Source organism: Solanum tuberosum, unplaced genomic scaffold (assembly GCF_000226075.1).
Source record: "Solanum tuberosum cultivar DM 1-3 516 R44 unplaced genomic scaffold, SolTub_3.0 scf00001, whole genome shotgun sequence".
Taxonomy (NCBI): domain Eukaryota; kingdom Viridiplantae; phylum Streptophyta; class Magnoliopsida; order Solanales; family Solanaceae; genus Solanum; species Solanum tuberosum.
In genome coordinates this window covers 1,469,189-1,485,545 of record NW_006238927.1, presented here as the reverse complement: position 1 = coordinate 1,485,545, position 16,357 = coordinate 1,469,189, and the positions used below count along the sequence as shown (strand labels likewise).

At 31.8% G+C, this 16,357-nt stretch overlaps 2 pseudogenes; both read right to left on the bottom strand.

Annotated features, from left to right (window-relative positions):
- Positions 1–2,238: 2,238 nt before the first annotated feature.
- Positions 2,239–3,521, bottom strand: LOC102603428 (UPF0481 protein At3g47200-like; annotated as a pseudogene).
- Positions 3,522–8,113: 4,592 nt separating this feature from the next.
- Positions 8,114–14,176, bottom strand: LOC107059937 (putative UPF0481 protein At3g02645; annotated as a pseudogene).
- Positions 14,177–16,357: the final 2,181 nt, after the last annotated feature.

Here is a 16,357-nt window from a genome sequence, read left to right as displayed (position 1 = left end):
TAAAGCGAGAAAGAGAGAAAGGCAAAAGAGAACTGAGCAGGGGAATATTTGTATTGTATAATTATAAGTACTGTATAGGACGAAGATATATGTATTTGCATGTGTATATACAATTTTCTCTCGCTTTATACAAACAGAAACACAATTTATACATTTGTGTTTGTATAAAGCGAGAGAGGCGAGAGAGACTGGCGAGCGAGAGAGGGAGAGTGGCGAGCGAGAATTTCAGGGAGAGAGGCGAATGACAACAGTTTGCTACGGAATATAATTAAATCAAACTGTGATTATAACATTTAATTTGAATTAATAGTTTGTTATTATATACAATTTTCCCTTTTCTAATTAACAATATGTTATTGCTACTTTTAGTTAGTAATTTAAATACATAAAAAGTTAAGATATTCACTTTTTGTTATATTTCAAACTTGACGATACAATAGTTTTCTTAAGTAGAAATGTGATGAAACAAAAGAATCGAAAGATATTGACAGACTAAAGACAATTAGGTTTGATATTAGAGAAATTTATTTTTTGAAATTGTTGTACAACTTCTCCAGTATCATTGTTTTAAACATAATTTTCCATAAGTATATAATGTACAGCGCTTATGATAAAACTTATTCTTGTGAATACACATCAACAAATCGCTGTAAATTCTCAATAATAATAACAACAAAATAATAGAATGCTATTCAATGAGAGGAAACAAGAAACATAAACATTACACAAAACAAATAAAAGAAACAAGAGAAGTAAACATATAAATTTTTTCATTTTTAAAAACTATTTTAAGTGTGTACAATGTTGTGTCAAATATCAATATTTATAGGATATGATTGAGGAACACAAAGAATTGTCATGAATATAACATTAACCCATTTGAGATCATGGATGAGAAGTGCAAGTAAAATCATAATGAACATAAGTGAGAGTTATTATATTTATATAATATAGAGTTAGTGGATATAGATGATTTATGTATTAATATGATGATTTACTATTTAATATTTTGATTTATTAAATAGTTTATAACATTTTAATTTAATGTAGAGATAAAATGATAATCTAAATTTTGGCTAACATTCTTAGTTTCTTACCATTTTTAATATAATATGATGATTTAATGATATGATATAATATTTTTTTTTAGTATTCTTTTCAAATCTTGATCCACTTCCAACCTTGCATTTAATACAAAAAGAAAAAAAAAAGGTACTGCATGTATGTTGATTGAGAGAGACCTCATCTTTTTTTAGTTTGATGAAGAAGTGAACTTTGGTCATCTATTGGGTAATCTCAATAGAGTGTGACATCCCTCTTTGATAACTTTCTTTTCTTGATGTATAATTCCTAACAAAGAGAGATATCATTATTAAAAGATTATTAATTTTTCACTGAATTTTTCGCGGAAAGATATGTAGTAGTTATTTTCATAAATATTTTGATTGGATCATATCGGTGAGAAAATAATAGTTATATTTTCATATGAAAAAAATAGAAAGTTTCTCACTGTTTTCGTGAGAATCTGTTTTCCACCATGCATTTTAAAATTTAGATGGTTTCTTTCCATTGGTATTTCTTTGATCTATTTTTTGGTAACAAATTTCCTAATAAACTTGTCAGTATTTATATTAAGAAATTTATAAATAATGTATTCAAAATTTAGTAGGTTACATTTTCAAAAATTTAAAATTCATGATGTGTTTGATTCTAACCAATTTAACTCTACGACTCCCAATACTAAACCGAGACCCAATTCCCAACCCTAATTTCATATGTGGAACTTGAACCTGACCCGACTCTCAACATAGGACTTGAGACTTGACTCAGATTCGAGACCCTACTCTTGACCTTGAACTGGCTTCTAACCCCGACTTGAGACTCGACCTCCACCCGGGACCCAGGATCCGACTCCCGATCTCGAACCGACCCTGATCTTGACTCGAGACAACCCGACTCCTGATCACGATCCCACCTCTAAGTTTGTAAATGGATATCCATACTTGTCAATATTCTTATGAGTTAAAAATAGATTGAAACATATATTTACTCAATTGAAACATATTATGGACTTTTACCCAAAAAAGTAAAAGAAATATAATATGGACTGAAATTGTCAGCTCTAAACCTACCCAATAATGGATGTGTGACACAATATTATGCTCCATCAACACACACATGGCATAATGAGGAAACACTTACTCAGTCAACAATTGTGTTACATAGTTACAACAAAAATTACTTCTTAACAGGACCTGTGAAAGTTAGAATAGTTTGCATAGTTGTGAGTATGAGGAGTATGATGGTTGCCACAGTTAAAGCTCCTACCCAAGGACTACTAAAATAATTGTGCAACAAATTTGCCTTCATTTTGTTCCATGGTTTTTCACAATGTTCAACTGCTTTTTTGAATTCTTCACTGTCATAGAAGTTGGAATAAACACCGACCCCACTTCCAATTTTGTTGAAGAGGCTAGCCACTTCTTTGTCCTCTCCCATCCAATTCTCTATGATTCCTTTCTAGCGAAGCAAATTAACATCTTTTTCTGAGTTGATAAGATGATCCATGAAAGTTACATAATCACTGAAATATGTAGGTAGTACATCAGATGATTGTTGCTCATAAGCAATGAGATTTCGCAGGAAGGTTTTCGTATAACCAAAGACTTCAAAATAGGGGATTTTCATCAATCCATTCTCGAATGTTATATCAAATAAAATTGTGGTATCCCCACCATTGTTTTCTTTATAACAATATCCAACTTTAACGAAGCTAACTCCAGCTTCGGAAAGCTCTGTTGCATTTGGCATGGCCTTTTGTCGCGTTATGTCATATTTAGGTTTTTCCACGGAATTCTGGCCATGACATGAAAATATGTGTACTGCATGAAGTAAGTGTTTGATATTTCCTGCATTACAAAATTCTGTCTCCGTGGATCATGTTTGGTAAGTCAACAAAAAAGATAAACGAAACATTCACCAATAACAACAATTGTAATTCATCATCTTGCTTTGTCATGTGATGAAGATGGTTGAGGACAAAGAAAGGAAGTTGGTTTTCTAGTAACATTAAGTCTCGGAATATTTGATGACATATGTAACCACCAAAATTGAAAACTTCATCTTCTTGTTCTGGACACATTTGACAACACTCTCGAATAAATTCAACCACAAAACAACCATCAAGCAACAATATTTGACAAAATTCATGACTATCATTACCAAGGTCTTCTATATCGTCGTAACACTTAAGTGCTTTTTCCTTCAATTCCTCCAATTCACTGATGCAAATTTTCATATCAAGCGCCTCATTTCGTTGAAGAAACAGTCGTAGGTACAATAGTTTGTACTTTTCCATTGGACGAAGTTGAGGATTTTTCTTATGGTAAGGACCTATAGAGACCATCTTTGGTGTATAAGCAACTGGATTTGATTCGCATAGCCCCATATTTATTTTGAATATGGTACACGTTTCAATAGATGAATTGTCTAAAATCCCTATACATTTCATCAACTCTTTCCTTTATGTCGATTAAATGATTCACTTTCCTCCTTTCTTCTATCTGTAACGGAAGAGTAGGAAATTTTAAAATGTTTATTAGAAGCACTATGCAATAAGCAAGCAATTGCATTATTTTGCTTGGGGAAAAAGGACAAAAATATCCTTCAACATTGTGATCTAGTAAAAAAAAGTGAAGCATATTTACTCTTTTTGTTAATAAGATGAATTTAAGAAAAAAATCCAAAATTGTTTTTTTTAAAATCTCAAAAGTATCACATGACTTTCAAAATATTACCATACAATTTTGTTTACCCTTCCAGACCCGACTCAAATAAAAAAAATTCAAAAGGTATAAAGCCATGGTTAGTGAATGTGTTAGGACCACGAGGTATACTTAAAATTACAAGAAAGGAAAATTTGTTTCCAAAATTCTACAATCTCTTGAAATTCATGCATGTAGCAAAAGATTATATATTTAAGGGAAAAAGGACAAATATATCTCTGAACTATTGTAAATGGTATGCAAATATCCTATACTTTAAGGACATTGGTGCCCCTGCCATTTAAAAACTAAAGCATATATACCCTTTATAATAATGGATATACACGTGTCATAATCCTATCTACCGATCTGACATCAATTAAATACTGAATCGCCGAATAAAATTGTGCCACGTGTCCTTATACAGTCTTCCGTTAGAGTGAAAGGCATATATACTCTAGTTTTTGGATGGCAGGGGCACCAATATCCCAAAAGTATGACAGAGAATATCTACATACCATTTACGATAATTCTGAGATATATTTGTCCTTTTTCCCTATATTTAATTTCCAAAATGAAAAATGGGCTAATGAAATCTAATTTTTTTTTATATAGTTGAGAGAGACCTCATCTTTTTTAGTTTGACGAAGCAATGGAATTTGATCATCTATTGGGGTAATCTCAATGGAGTGTGTCATCCTTCTTTCTTCAACTCTAATTCCTACAAAAGACAGTTTTTAAAAAAACAATCCAATTCATTATAAAGAAAAGACAAAGCAAAAAGGGAAATTAATTCTAATTATGAAAAGAACCCTATATACATGTCTTGTCATAACCTGTTAGAAAAATAAACTATTTTTTTATGAGAAAGGAATATATACACAATTAATATATATGTATAAAGTACATACATAAAGTCACATTAGGTAGAAAATTAAGGAATCGTTTGGTACAAAGATTAGTAACGCAGAGATTAGTAACGCAGAGATTAGTAATGCAAAGTTTATTTTTATCAAGTGTTTGATTCATTATTTCCCACCTCATCTTGTGTTTGGATTAAAACTCTATAAAAAGCTTCTTTCCAATTATACCCTTGAATTATTAGGTAATTGAGTCAAGGTAGATAATTGTCGAATAAAATTATTTTTTTATGGCCTTCTAACAAGCTATGAGAAGAACAATTTTTTTATCATGTTTGCTATTTTTTTCACTTGAATTATTTGAGGATAAATAATTGTCATCTTAATAAATTTGCTATTTTTTCACTTGAATTATTTGAGGATAAATAATTGTCATCTTAATAAATTAATCACTCAAAAAATCATTTTTCAATTTAAAAAAGATAAACCATCTACTTTTAAGATCGAAAAAAGGGCCAACAATGGTAAAATTGAATAACCATCTACATTTACACATAAAAATTGCAAGTGGTAGTTTTAATATGTATGTATGTTTTAAATTTTTCAAAATAGAAATAATTAGAAAACCACACAAAATAAATAAATAAATAAAAATAAAATAAAATAAAATAAAATAAAATTTATATATATATATATATGTAATACATTCGATTAAGATCACAAATGTCATGTACAAATAAACAACTTACATTTCAAATTTGTATTGATTTGTATTGGATTTTTTTAGTAACAAACAACTCTCTCTAAATAATTTGTAAGCTAATTTATTTAAATAAATTTACTAGTACAAATATAAATCATAAAATCAACAAAATAAAAAAAATAATTAAAATAATTTGAGGGATATTTTTGTCTTTACATAGACTTATCCCATGGTATTATATCCTATGTATTACCAATACCTTCAAATGGAAGGTATTAGTAATACATCCTATAATACCATGTAGGAGGTATAACTAATCCATGAATTAATTATACATAGGCCCAAATTCCTACCAAACATAGTATTAAATAATACCTTACCTAATACATGGATTATTTCTTCTAATGCGGCCTACCAAACGACCCCTAAGAGTACATACATACATAAAGGGTGCATGTGTTAAAGCTATGGTGGGATAATGTATAAAACATTTAAAAATAATTACCTCTCTAGAAGGTGAAGGATGAGAGATGGAGAATATAAAATTATATATGAGTATTATATATAGATTTTCCACAGTGTGATTGCAGATCTGCCTATATTATTAATATGAAATAATGTACATTTTGAGAAAAGTGTCATAGAATAAATAAAGCATTAGTATCATAGAATAAATGTATAATACATAAATATTCATTTTAATTTGGCCTTAGTTGTTATCTACATCTTCTAATTTTGAGTGTGTATAAGTAGACATTTAAAATTGTATAGAGTTGAATAAGTAAACACACACGTCCTACGAGACGATTCACATCCTACGTGATGTACTATATATTTTATGTCACATAGAATCGGACATGTGTGCCTACTTGTCCACACCTAAATAAAGCTTCAGTATCATAGAATTAATTAAGTCTTTCTATCTTATCACATATGATAGGCCAAGAATCGTCCAAAGTGTTGTGACGAAAAGATGAAAACGAAAACCTAAAAATAAAGAACACCAAGTTTAACGTGGAAAAATCCTTCAAAACGAAGGTAACCACCACGGGATCGACAAGATCTGAATTGCTTCACTATAACAATAAGAGAGTTACAATTATTCTTCTAATGGCTACACAACAAGTGCCAAAAGAGAACAAACAATAGCTACACCAACAAAAGATAAAATAGAAAGAAACACCACCCAAACTCAGTTGCTGTTCGGGACCTAAAACAAGATCTTTCTGACTTCTGAATCCGATCTCCACCGTTCAAATCAACCACCAAGATGTCAGGAACACTCAGTACAAATTTCAGCCCGATCCAACGGTTAGTTAATCAGGAAAAACGATCTGAAGGTTGCTGGTCGGAATAAAAGACTGCAGCAAAAGAACCCTTTTTCTTCTCTTTTCTCTCTTGTTGAAAGCTCTCTCAAAAAACCTCTCTTATGTCCTAATGTCTTTCAAAGACAATACTAATGAGCAATCTGAATTATTCTCTTAAAACCATCCTCTATTTATAGAGTTGTGCTTTTCCTTACAAAGCCAAAACCAACTCCAAATAGGATTACTATTCCAATCCTTTTCCTAATAGAATTGGAAACCAAATAAAGAGAATAATTCCAATCCTTTTTCAAATAGGATTAGGCCATGGGCCTTTGGCTGGAACATGGGCAATAGCCCAACACAAAGTTATAGTAGAAAGGAGTCATTCATGACAACTTTAATTTGGTGTTCCATATACAGTGCTTTATCATCTGATAATAATAGAATTTATTCTTCTCCCTGTACTTACAAGCAGCCAAAGATTTTCATTTCTCCCAACAAACAATATAATGAATGGTTTGTAGTAGAAGTGTATGAACACTGTTTCTCCTCTATTCCAATTTATATGATTCACTTTCCTTTTTAATTAGTTTAATAAAGGACATATTTATATATTAAGTTATAATTTGCCTTTAAAATACTCATTTTACGCTTAGTGAAATGATTTATAGTCACACAAACATCTATTAGTTATTTTAGACCACAAGTTTCAATCGTCTTTTTTTCTTTCTTAAACTTTGTGTCAAGTCAAACAAACTCATATAAAATGAGATGGATGGAGTGTTAGACTTCATATCCCACAATTTTTGCAAGTATAGTCTTAGAAATTCAATCAAACAATCAGTAAAATATAATACCAGGATAACTAATTTCAGCATCAATAAATATCACCCTGAGTGCTAAAAACCACACTGTGGTTGGATGATGGTGTTCACACCGTCACACTTTGCCACATGTGATCCACATAACTTTTTTTTTCTCGTGTCATTTTTTTCTTTCATGTTTTTGCGATTTTTCATCTACCCCTACTTCTCCAAAGCTACAATGCACTCTCTATGCTACATTAGGCCTCGGGGCATGGTGAGGATCATAGCACCCCGCAAAATTTAAGTGTTTTTGTAAAACAAGTCGACAAGTTCAGGAGGAAATTTATGTATTATCCCATTTCATTAAAGATGGAACACATTCTATAATCCATCAATACAACTTGGATACAATATTAATCCCATAAAAACACATATAATTATATATATAGGCTAAAAAAAGGCTTATGAAAGCTAGGATAAAAGAAAGGAAAATTAACCTCTTAAAGCTGAAGATGATTTTTCAGCAAAAGCTCTTTCGAGGTTCACTTCTCCTCCCTCTTGACGGTTAAAACTTTCAGAGTTTAGTATACAATTATAGACTCAAACTTAATGTAGTATTGTTAACTATGATTAGATTTCTGTCTGAATTAACACAACTTAGCTAATTAGTCTGTTAGATATATACTTGATTTTCAATGTTGAACCAACTTCTGACCCCAATCTGGGCCCCGACTCCTGATCTTAACTCGGGAACCAACTCCTGACTTTGACCCTGATCCCACTCGAAATCCGACTCTCGACCCCATTCTGAGGCCTGACTATCGATTCCAACCATGACCATGACTAGGGACCCAGGACCTGACTCTTGATCCTGACTTGGAACCTGATAACCGACATGAGACCCAACTTGACCCTAAATCAAACCCCACTCCCGAACTAGGACTTGGGACTCGACTCAGACCCGATAACTTACTCACGACCCTAACCTGACTTTCAACCTCGACTTCGACTTGAGACCCGACACTCGATCTCGACCCGTAATCTGACACCCTGGACCTTCAAAACTCACAACTTTGACACCGAATCTCAACTCAACTCTCAACCCTAACGTAACTCCGACCTAGGACCTAATTCTCGATTCCCATCCCCGATCCTGAACTCAAACCAACTCCTGACCCGTACCCTGACTCAGGATCCATCCAATTCCTCTCTCTCTTGACTTGCTATCCAATTCCCAATAACTTCTGAACCTGACCTAAGACTTAAATCTTGACCTCGACCCATACTTCGACATAGGACCTGACTCATTAAAATTAAAATATGAATTAAATGTGCTGATTCTTTAAATATAGGTTGAAATTGCTACCTCTAGTCCTATCCCATAATGGAGGTGTGGCACAATATGAAGCTCATCAACAAAAAAATTGCACTTTGCAGATTTAAAGTTCATGGACCCTCAAAATGCTATTGTTGTACCGAGGGAGCCAATGAAACTCTAAATCATCTGTTTGGAGTTGGAGACATTGCATCTATTCTTCGGAAATATTTTTCTAATGTTTGTGGAATCCTTCACAACTCTAACTAGAATGTCAGGGCTAAGATCATTAGATGGTGGTTGATCATCAATCCTATTAACAAAGTTCACCAACTCCATTTGATTATTAATTCTCAATTTTGTAGAGCTCCCACTTTCACCTTCTATTACCAGCATCTCTCATCTCATAGATCACATCAAACTAAATCTAGAAATTCAGTTGGTTAAATGGATGAGACCAAACTATAATGAACTAATTACAACTGGATGTGGTTGGCTATAGTAAAGGGAATCATGGAAGTGCTGCAGGTGGAGGAGTTCTTAGGGAACATGCTGGACAGATGATTATAGCTTTCAGTGTCTATTTAAGTTTTAGCTCAAATAATTCAACCAAGGCTCTATCTCCAAAGGCTGGCCTGAGGTGGTGTCTAGATCATGGTTTTCACAAAGTGATTATTGACTCCAACTTTATATTGATTATTCATATGGTTAAAGGTAAGATCAACCCCTTCTGGCAAATCAAAGATGATGTTAAACATATCCAATACATGAGTTCACTTGATCATTTCTCTTTCACTCACACCTTAAGAGAAGGTGACACTACAACTTATTTGCTCACGAATATGATGACCGGACATCGCAAAACATCTACCTTCTTCACCAAGGCTATAGATCTTCCTTCTAAGAATACATCTACCTTGAAGAATGATGTAGTTAGCAAGCCCAACATTAGATTTCGAGTGAAGAAGGCCAACTTCATATTCGATCCTAGCTAAATTTTGTTTGGTTGCTTTTCTATAGATTCTAAATTTTTTTGTAAGCTTATGTGACGAGGAGCAACCCTCCTCCTTTTTCTTTCTTTTTTATTTTGATAATTTAGAGTGTTAGGATGTGTATGCCCTCACTCATAATTTTGTCATGCAGAGGTCAAGTTTTGTCCCCTCCATGCTTCTTTGACTTATCTATTGAATCCCCTTTTGAGGGAACCTTTGATGAAAATAAGAAAAAGAGGAAACATTCGATCGATCAATCAACAGTTGTGTTACATTATTCCAAAAAGATTACTTCTTAATAATCAACATAACCTGCAAAATCCAGAACAATTTGTATAACTAAACGAGTACAAGAAGTTGATGGCTGCCCAAGGACCCTGAAAATAGTTGTACCACAAACTTGCCTTTAATTATTTGACTCCATGGCTTTTTCACAATTTGTTGTATTCTTCAATTTAATAAAAGAAATTACATGAAAGGATTATCAGTGACAAAATTAATCAACGATGTCTTCTTTAGAGTGTTACGAAAGATAAAACAGTTTGTGTAAGTGTGAGTAAGAGGAGTATGATTGCTACCACAGTTGAAATTCCTGCCGAAGGACTACTGATGTAATTTTCCTTCATTCTGTTCCATCGTTGTTCACAATGTTCAACTGCTTTTCTGCATTCTTCTTCGCAATAGAAGTCATCTGAAATGGCGACCCCTTTCCCAATTTTGTTAAAGAAGCTAGCCACTTCTTTGTCCCCTCCTATCTTGTTCACAATGATTCCGTTCATGCGAAGAAAACTCGATATGATAACCCATGAAAACTGCAAAATTACTGAAATATATATGATTTACATCAGAAGAATGTTGTTCATAAGCAATAAGATTTCGCATTAAGGTTTCTGTGTCATCAATGACTCGAAAACAAGGGATTGTCATCAATGCATCGTCAAACTTTAAATTAAATAAACTTGTGCTATCCTTAAGATCATTGTCATTGACTTTGTCCAATGACCTCATAAAAATATTTCCAACTTTTACAAAGCTAACTTCAGCTTCAGAAAGCTCTGTTGCATTTGGCATGACCTTATGTCACATTATGTTTTGGTCCGTTTTATTCCTCCATATATTTTTGAAGTGATCCCTAATAAGCTTCCAATGACGATATTTTGTACTGCTATATTGCTAGGCTAGTTTTCATCTTTGAAGGTCGACATGACATGCTCATGTGTACTACATGAAATAAATGTTTGACATTTTCTTCATTACCTTCGGTCTTTATAGAGGATTTAGCAAGAGAAAAGGTACACTTCATGTTAGTTTGTTAGAATTTTAATATTAATATTTTAGTATATTAATTTGCCTTATTTTGGAGTTAAAAGAATGTTGAACGTTTCAGTAGTTAATGGGCAATTCTTATTGCTACCGTTGGTAGGCAATAGTGCCTAATTACTCACTTTGGTTACTCATTGTGCATGTGTTTTATTGTCCATTATTTGGTGGTTACAAAACGTTCAACTTGAGGTTGCCGTTAGTAGCAGAAGGTGGTCAACTATGACCACTAATTCTTTTCCATTACTTCTCCATTATTCCTTGTAACCTATGTAACTTCTAGGCCATTTATCTTCACTATTTACCCCATTATCTTCCTATTCATTGATAGGAAGACTTCTTCTATTATAAATAGTGATGGTCTTAATTTGGTTGAGAGACACAAGAAAATAGAGAGTGCATAAATTGTCAAAAAGAGAGTTCTTATTAGTTGAAGGGAGGTGTTCTTTTTGTGGAGCTTTGGACTCAACTCTTGTCCAAAGTTGTTGATTTATATTTTGTGATTAGGCTGTTGTATCCTGGAGGAAACAAGTCAAGAATGACTACTGCTGGACCGGTGAAAAACATTTGCTGTAGTGGGCTTGAATCTCCTTAAAGAGAGCGAGATATCCGCGCCTCAGCCTGAAAATATTTATTTTCTTCATTTTATTTTCAATTGTAATCTTGTAATTTTGTTATTTTGTAATTTTTCACTAACACTTCAACATCTCTATGAATGTTTTTTCGTCTTCCTCCTTTGAGATTTCATGAAGCTTGGTTAGGACAAAGAAAGAAAATTGATTTTATACCAACAACAAAATTCGATTTAATTGATTACTTATGCAACCTCTATTGATAATCATGTGTTCTCCAGGTGGAATGATTTGACAACACTCTCTAATAAACTCAACCACAAAACAACCATCAAGGAATAACATTTCTGAAAAGTTTCCAGTAATAGACATGTCAAGTTCCCCTATATCGTCATAACACTTAATTGCATTATCTTTTAGTTTATCCATTTCACTAATATAAGTTTCCATATCATGATGAATTCCTCATTTCTGCTTGAGAATCCATAGTAGGTACTGCAGTTTGTACTTTTCCATCGAGCCAAGTTTAGAATTGTGTTTATGGTAAGGATCAGGATATCAATTTTAGCTTATAAGCATCTGGATTTGATTCACTCAACCCCACAGTAACCTTAAATATGGTGGTGGATTCCATAGACGACTTGTCCAAATCCTTACATCTTTCATTTAGAGATTTCTTTGTTTGCAACCCTAATGGATCTTCGCCATTATTTGTTTCCTCTATGTCGATTGAACAATCCACTTCACTGTTAGGACCGAAATACTTAGGTGTAATGTGTAAGCTAGCAAAGCAAACTTCGAAAGACCATGAGTAAAAAGACAAACGAGAAATATATCAAAAGACACAAAGATTTAACGTGGTTCGATCAATCGACCTACATCCACAAAGGAGACGAGCAATCCACTATAAATATGAGAGTACAAAATATAGAGAGAAATAACCTCAACCAATATAAGGAGGTTCACAAATTTTCCTCTATAACCAAAACTCTCAAAACCCTAGGACTATATTGTGAATGCTGATTAAGTTAGTCCTAAACCTTTTCCTACAAGAAAAAGACTAGCCAATCCTAAACTTTTTCTAAAAGGAAAACCTATTTATGGTAAGAAACTCAGGGCAATTAATACCCAACATTCACTTCCTTCATCTATCTGTAACTAATGAAAAGTAGTCATATTAGATTAGGGAGAAATATAGTTTGTTTCTGTTAAACTTTAACACATTTACAAAATGAATATTGTAAATATTGTTAAGATTCTATGATCCTACAAACTTGTCAATATAAAAAAATGACTTAGAGATGGTTTGGTCATGTCTTATGCACTGGCATGTAGGTGCAGAGTCGTGATTAGTAAACATGTTAGCAGGGGCGGAGCTACCCTTGTCCGACGGGTGTCAAGAAACATACCAGAAAAATTATATTGTATAGATAAGCTAAATTTTGATTTTATACCTATATATATATATATAAATATTGTCACCTCTTGAAACAAGTTGAAGAGTTAGAGCAATGATTTAGGGGCTTTTGCAAATGCTTTCTATTGCTTGTTACTATAATGTATTATGCGTACGAGATAAGTGAAATTTAAATATGCATGCGCATAATACATATATACGTATGTACTTAATGCATGCATTTTTAAAATAACAATCATAAAAAAATAACATTAAATTTTATAATTACAAGCTTATAAAAAAGATTATTCACCTTATATTTGTAATATTAACGAACTTAAATAAAATTTATAAATACATAGTTAATATCTTTTTTTATATATAATATAAAAAGATGTATGGCTGATTAAAAATGATAAGGGTAAAATAAACTTTGCATAAAATAAAGAGGGGATAATAACTATATTTCAAAATTGAGGGGGAGGGGGGGAGTGAATTTTACACTACTAAAAAACTGCCAAAAAGCGACGGACGAAAAAGCGATGCCAATTTCCACACCGTCCGTTACTTCTAAATAAATAAAAATTATTTTTAAAATTATTTTACAAAAAGCGACGGATGGCATCTCTTAGTCCGTTGCTTCTTTTCGCGGATTTTTGCTCCAAATATATATATAATCAATAATTAATTATTTTATGTAGGTAGCGACGTAGTCCATCACTTTTTATTAAAAATAATTATTTATAAATTAAAAAAAATCCACGCCGTCCGTCGCTTTTTATTAATTTTAATTGTTTAATTACTTTTTAAAGAAGCGACGGACGGCATCTTTATGTCCGTCGCTTCTTGGTCAAAATATATGGTCAAATACTTTAAGAAAGCGACCGACAGTGTCTCTTCGTCCGTCGCTTTTTGGTCAAAATGTTGGTCAACCATTTTTAAAAAAGCAACAGACAAAAAGACGTTGTCCGTCGCTTTCTTTAAAATATCTGCATATACCAGACACAATTTTTCCCCATTTTCCTTCTCTTCCTTCTCTCTTCCGTCTCTCTAAAACCGCTGCCGACGCTGCTGCTGCCGCTGCCACTGCTGCTACTGTCCCCGCCGTTGCTGCTGCCCTAGCTGTCGCCGCCCTCTCCATTGTCTCTTTCTCCTTTAATTTAAGGTTAGGGTTTCATCAAACTAGTTTTTAATTTTTTTAATTTGTGGTATGTTTGATTTTGTTAATTAGTTATTGAATTTGTGTTTTATTGAATGATTGATTGTGTTTGTTAGCAAATGAATTAGGATTTTTTGATTTATGTACTAGTTTGAATTTGAAAATCTTTAATTTGATTGTGAATTGAGATTTTTGTGAATTTGATGATTGTTAGTTAGTGAATTGTTAATTTGAAGTTAGAAGTTAGTATTGATGAAGTTTGAATGTTTGAATATCATGAATATATAGGATGAATGTTTGAATGTCATGAATGAATATATGAGGTTTTTTTTTTGAATTAGAACTTGAATATATATATAACTAATTGTTGGATTAGAAGTTTATATATGACTAATTTTATAGATTAGAGATATGAACTTGAATTAATTAGAATTAAGTTGAACTTGAACTTGGAACTTAGCTTGAATATATAACTAAGTTTAGAAATTAGATATGAACTTGAATTGAAAACTTGAAATTAATAAAACTTGAATATATATAACTAATTATTGGATTTGAAGTTTATATTTAACTGATTTTAGAACTTTGATATGAACTTGAACTTGAATATAACCAATTCATGGATTAGAAGTTTATATATAATTAAGTTTAGAAATTAGATATGAATTAACTTGAATTTAGAACATGAACTAATTGAACTTAGAACTTGAAGTTTATATATAACTAATAACTTTTATATGAACTTGAATCTAATTAGAACTTGAACTTGAATATAACTAATTCTTGATGACCTTAATTAATTAGAACTTAATAATTAAACTTAATTAGAACTTGAACTTAATTTGAAGTTGATAAATTAGAACTTTGAAGTACTTAAAATCTTCACTACAAAAACCCCCCAAATTGCCAACAGATTTTACTAACAACTTAAGTTGGTTAGTATTCTACTAATAAATTACCAACATATTTCTAACTGAATTATATTTTAATTTTGTTGGTAATATTACCAACAAAGTATATATCGGTTGGTAAATATGACAAAAAATTGTTTATATAATTTATTAACATATTACCAATGAATTACTAACCAAACATTTACCAACGGCAAGATTGTGTTGCTAAATTTACCAATCAAATATAAATGAGTTGGTAAATTAGTAACGAAATATAATTTTTTGGTAAACTTGCCAACCAATATCCAATTAGTTGAAAATTTTGCCGACGAATAAAGATTGTAGTTAGTAAATTACTAACATCATTAAAATAGTTGGTAATATACCAATCGATCATTAATTTATTGGTAAAATTTACCAACATATTAATTATTAGTTGGTAATATTACATATGATGTTTAGTTGAATAGTAACTATTACCAACTGTGATAAAATTTATTGGTAAATTATTAATTACTAACTTATATTTGAATAGTTGATAAATTTACCAATTGGAGTTAATTTTTTTGGTAAATCAGCGTTTACTGTTGAGGCTTTCATATTCAGTTTGTGTCGTTAGGCGTTTTAACTTTTAAATTATAGCCAAAACTTAACTTTGGTCAATATTTTTGGTAAACGTGCTCAGATTAGAACTCTGTCAATGTCATTAGCTTCGAAATGTCATTTTTGATCTAACAGGAAGGTTGGTTCAAGTTTTGAGGCTTCCGTTTTTTATTTGTGCCGTTAGGTTTTTTAAATCTTCTGTTTTGGCCAAAATTTGACTTTGGTCAATATTTTTGTGAACGTGCTCAGATGAGAATTCCGTCGGCGTAATTAACTCCAAAGGTCATTTTTTATCTAATAGGATGGTTGGTTCAGGTTTTGAGGCTTTCAGTTTTAGTGTGTGCCGTTAGGTGTTTTAACTTATAAATTTTGGCCAAAATTTAACTTCGGTCAATATATTTGATAAACGTGCACATATAAGAATTTCGTTGGTGCAGTTAGATGCGGAAGGTCATTTTTGATCTAATAAGATAGAGGGTTCGGGTTTTGAGGCTTCCATTTTTAGTTTGTGCCGTTAGAATTAATATAATTAATTATTTGGAAAATCTTAAACTTAATTAAAATTTATGAATTAATTAAGCTTGCACTTTGTAGATCTTGAAATGTAGTATTTATGAACCAATTAATTAGATATATATATATATATATATAAGTAATAATAAATATA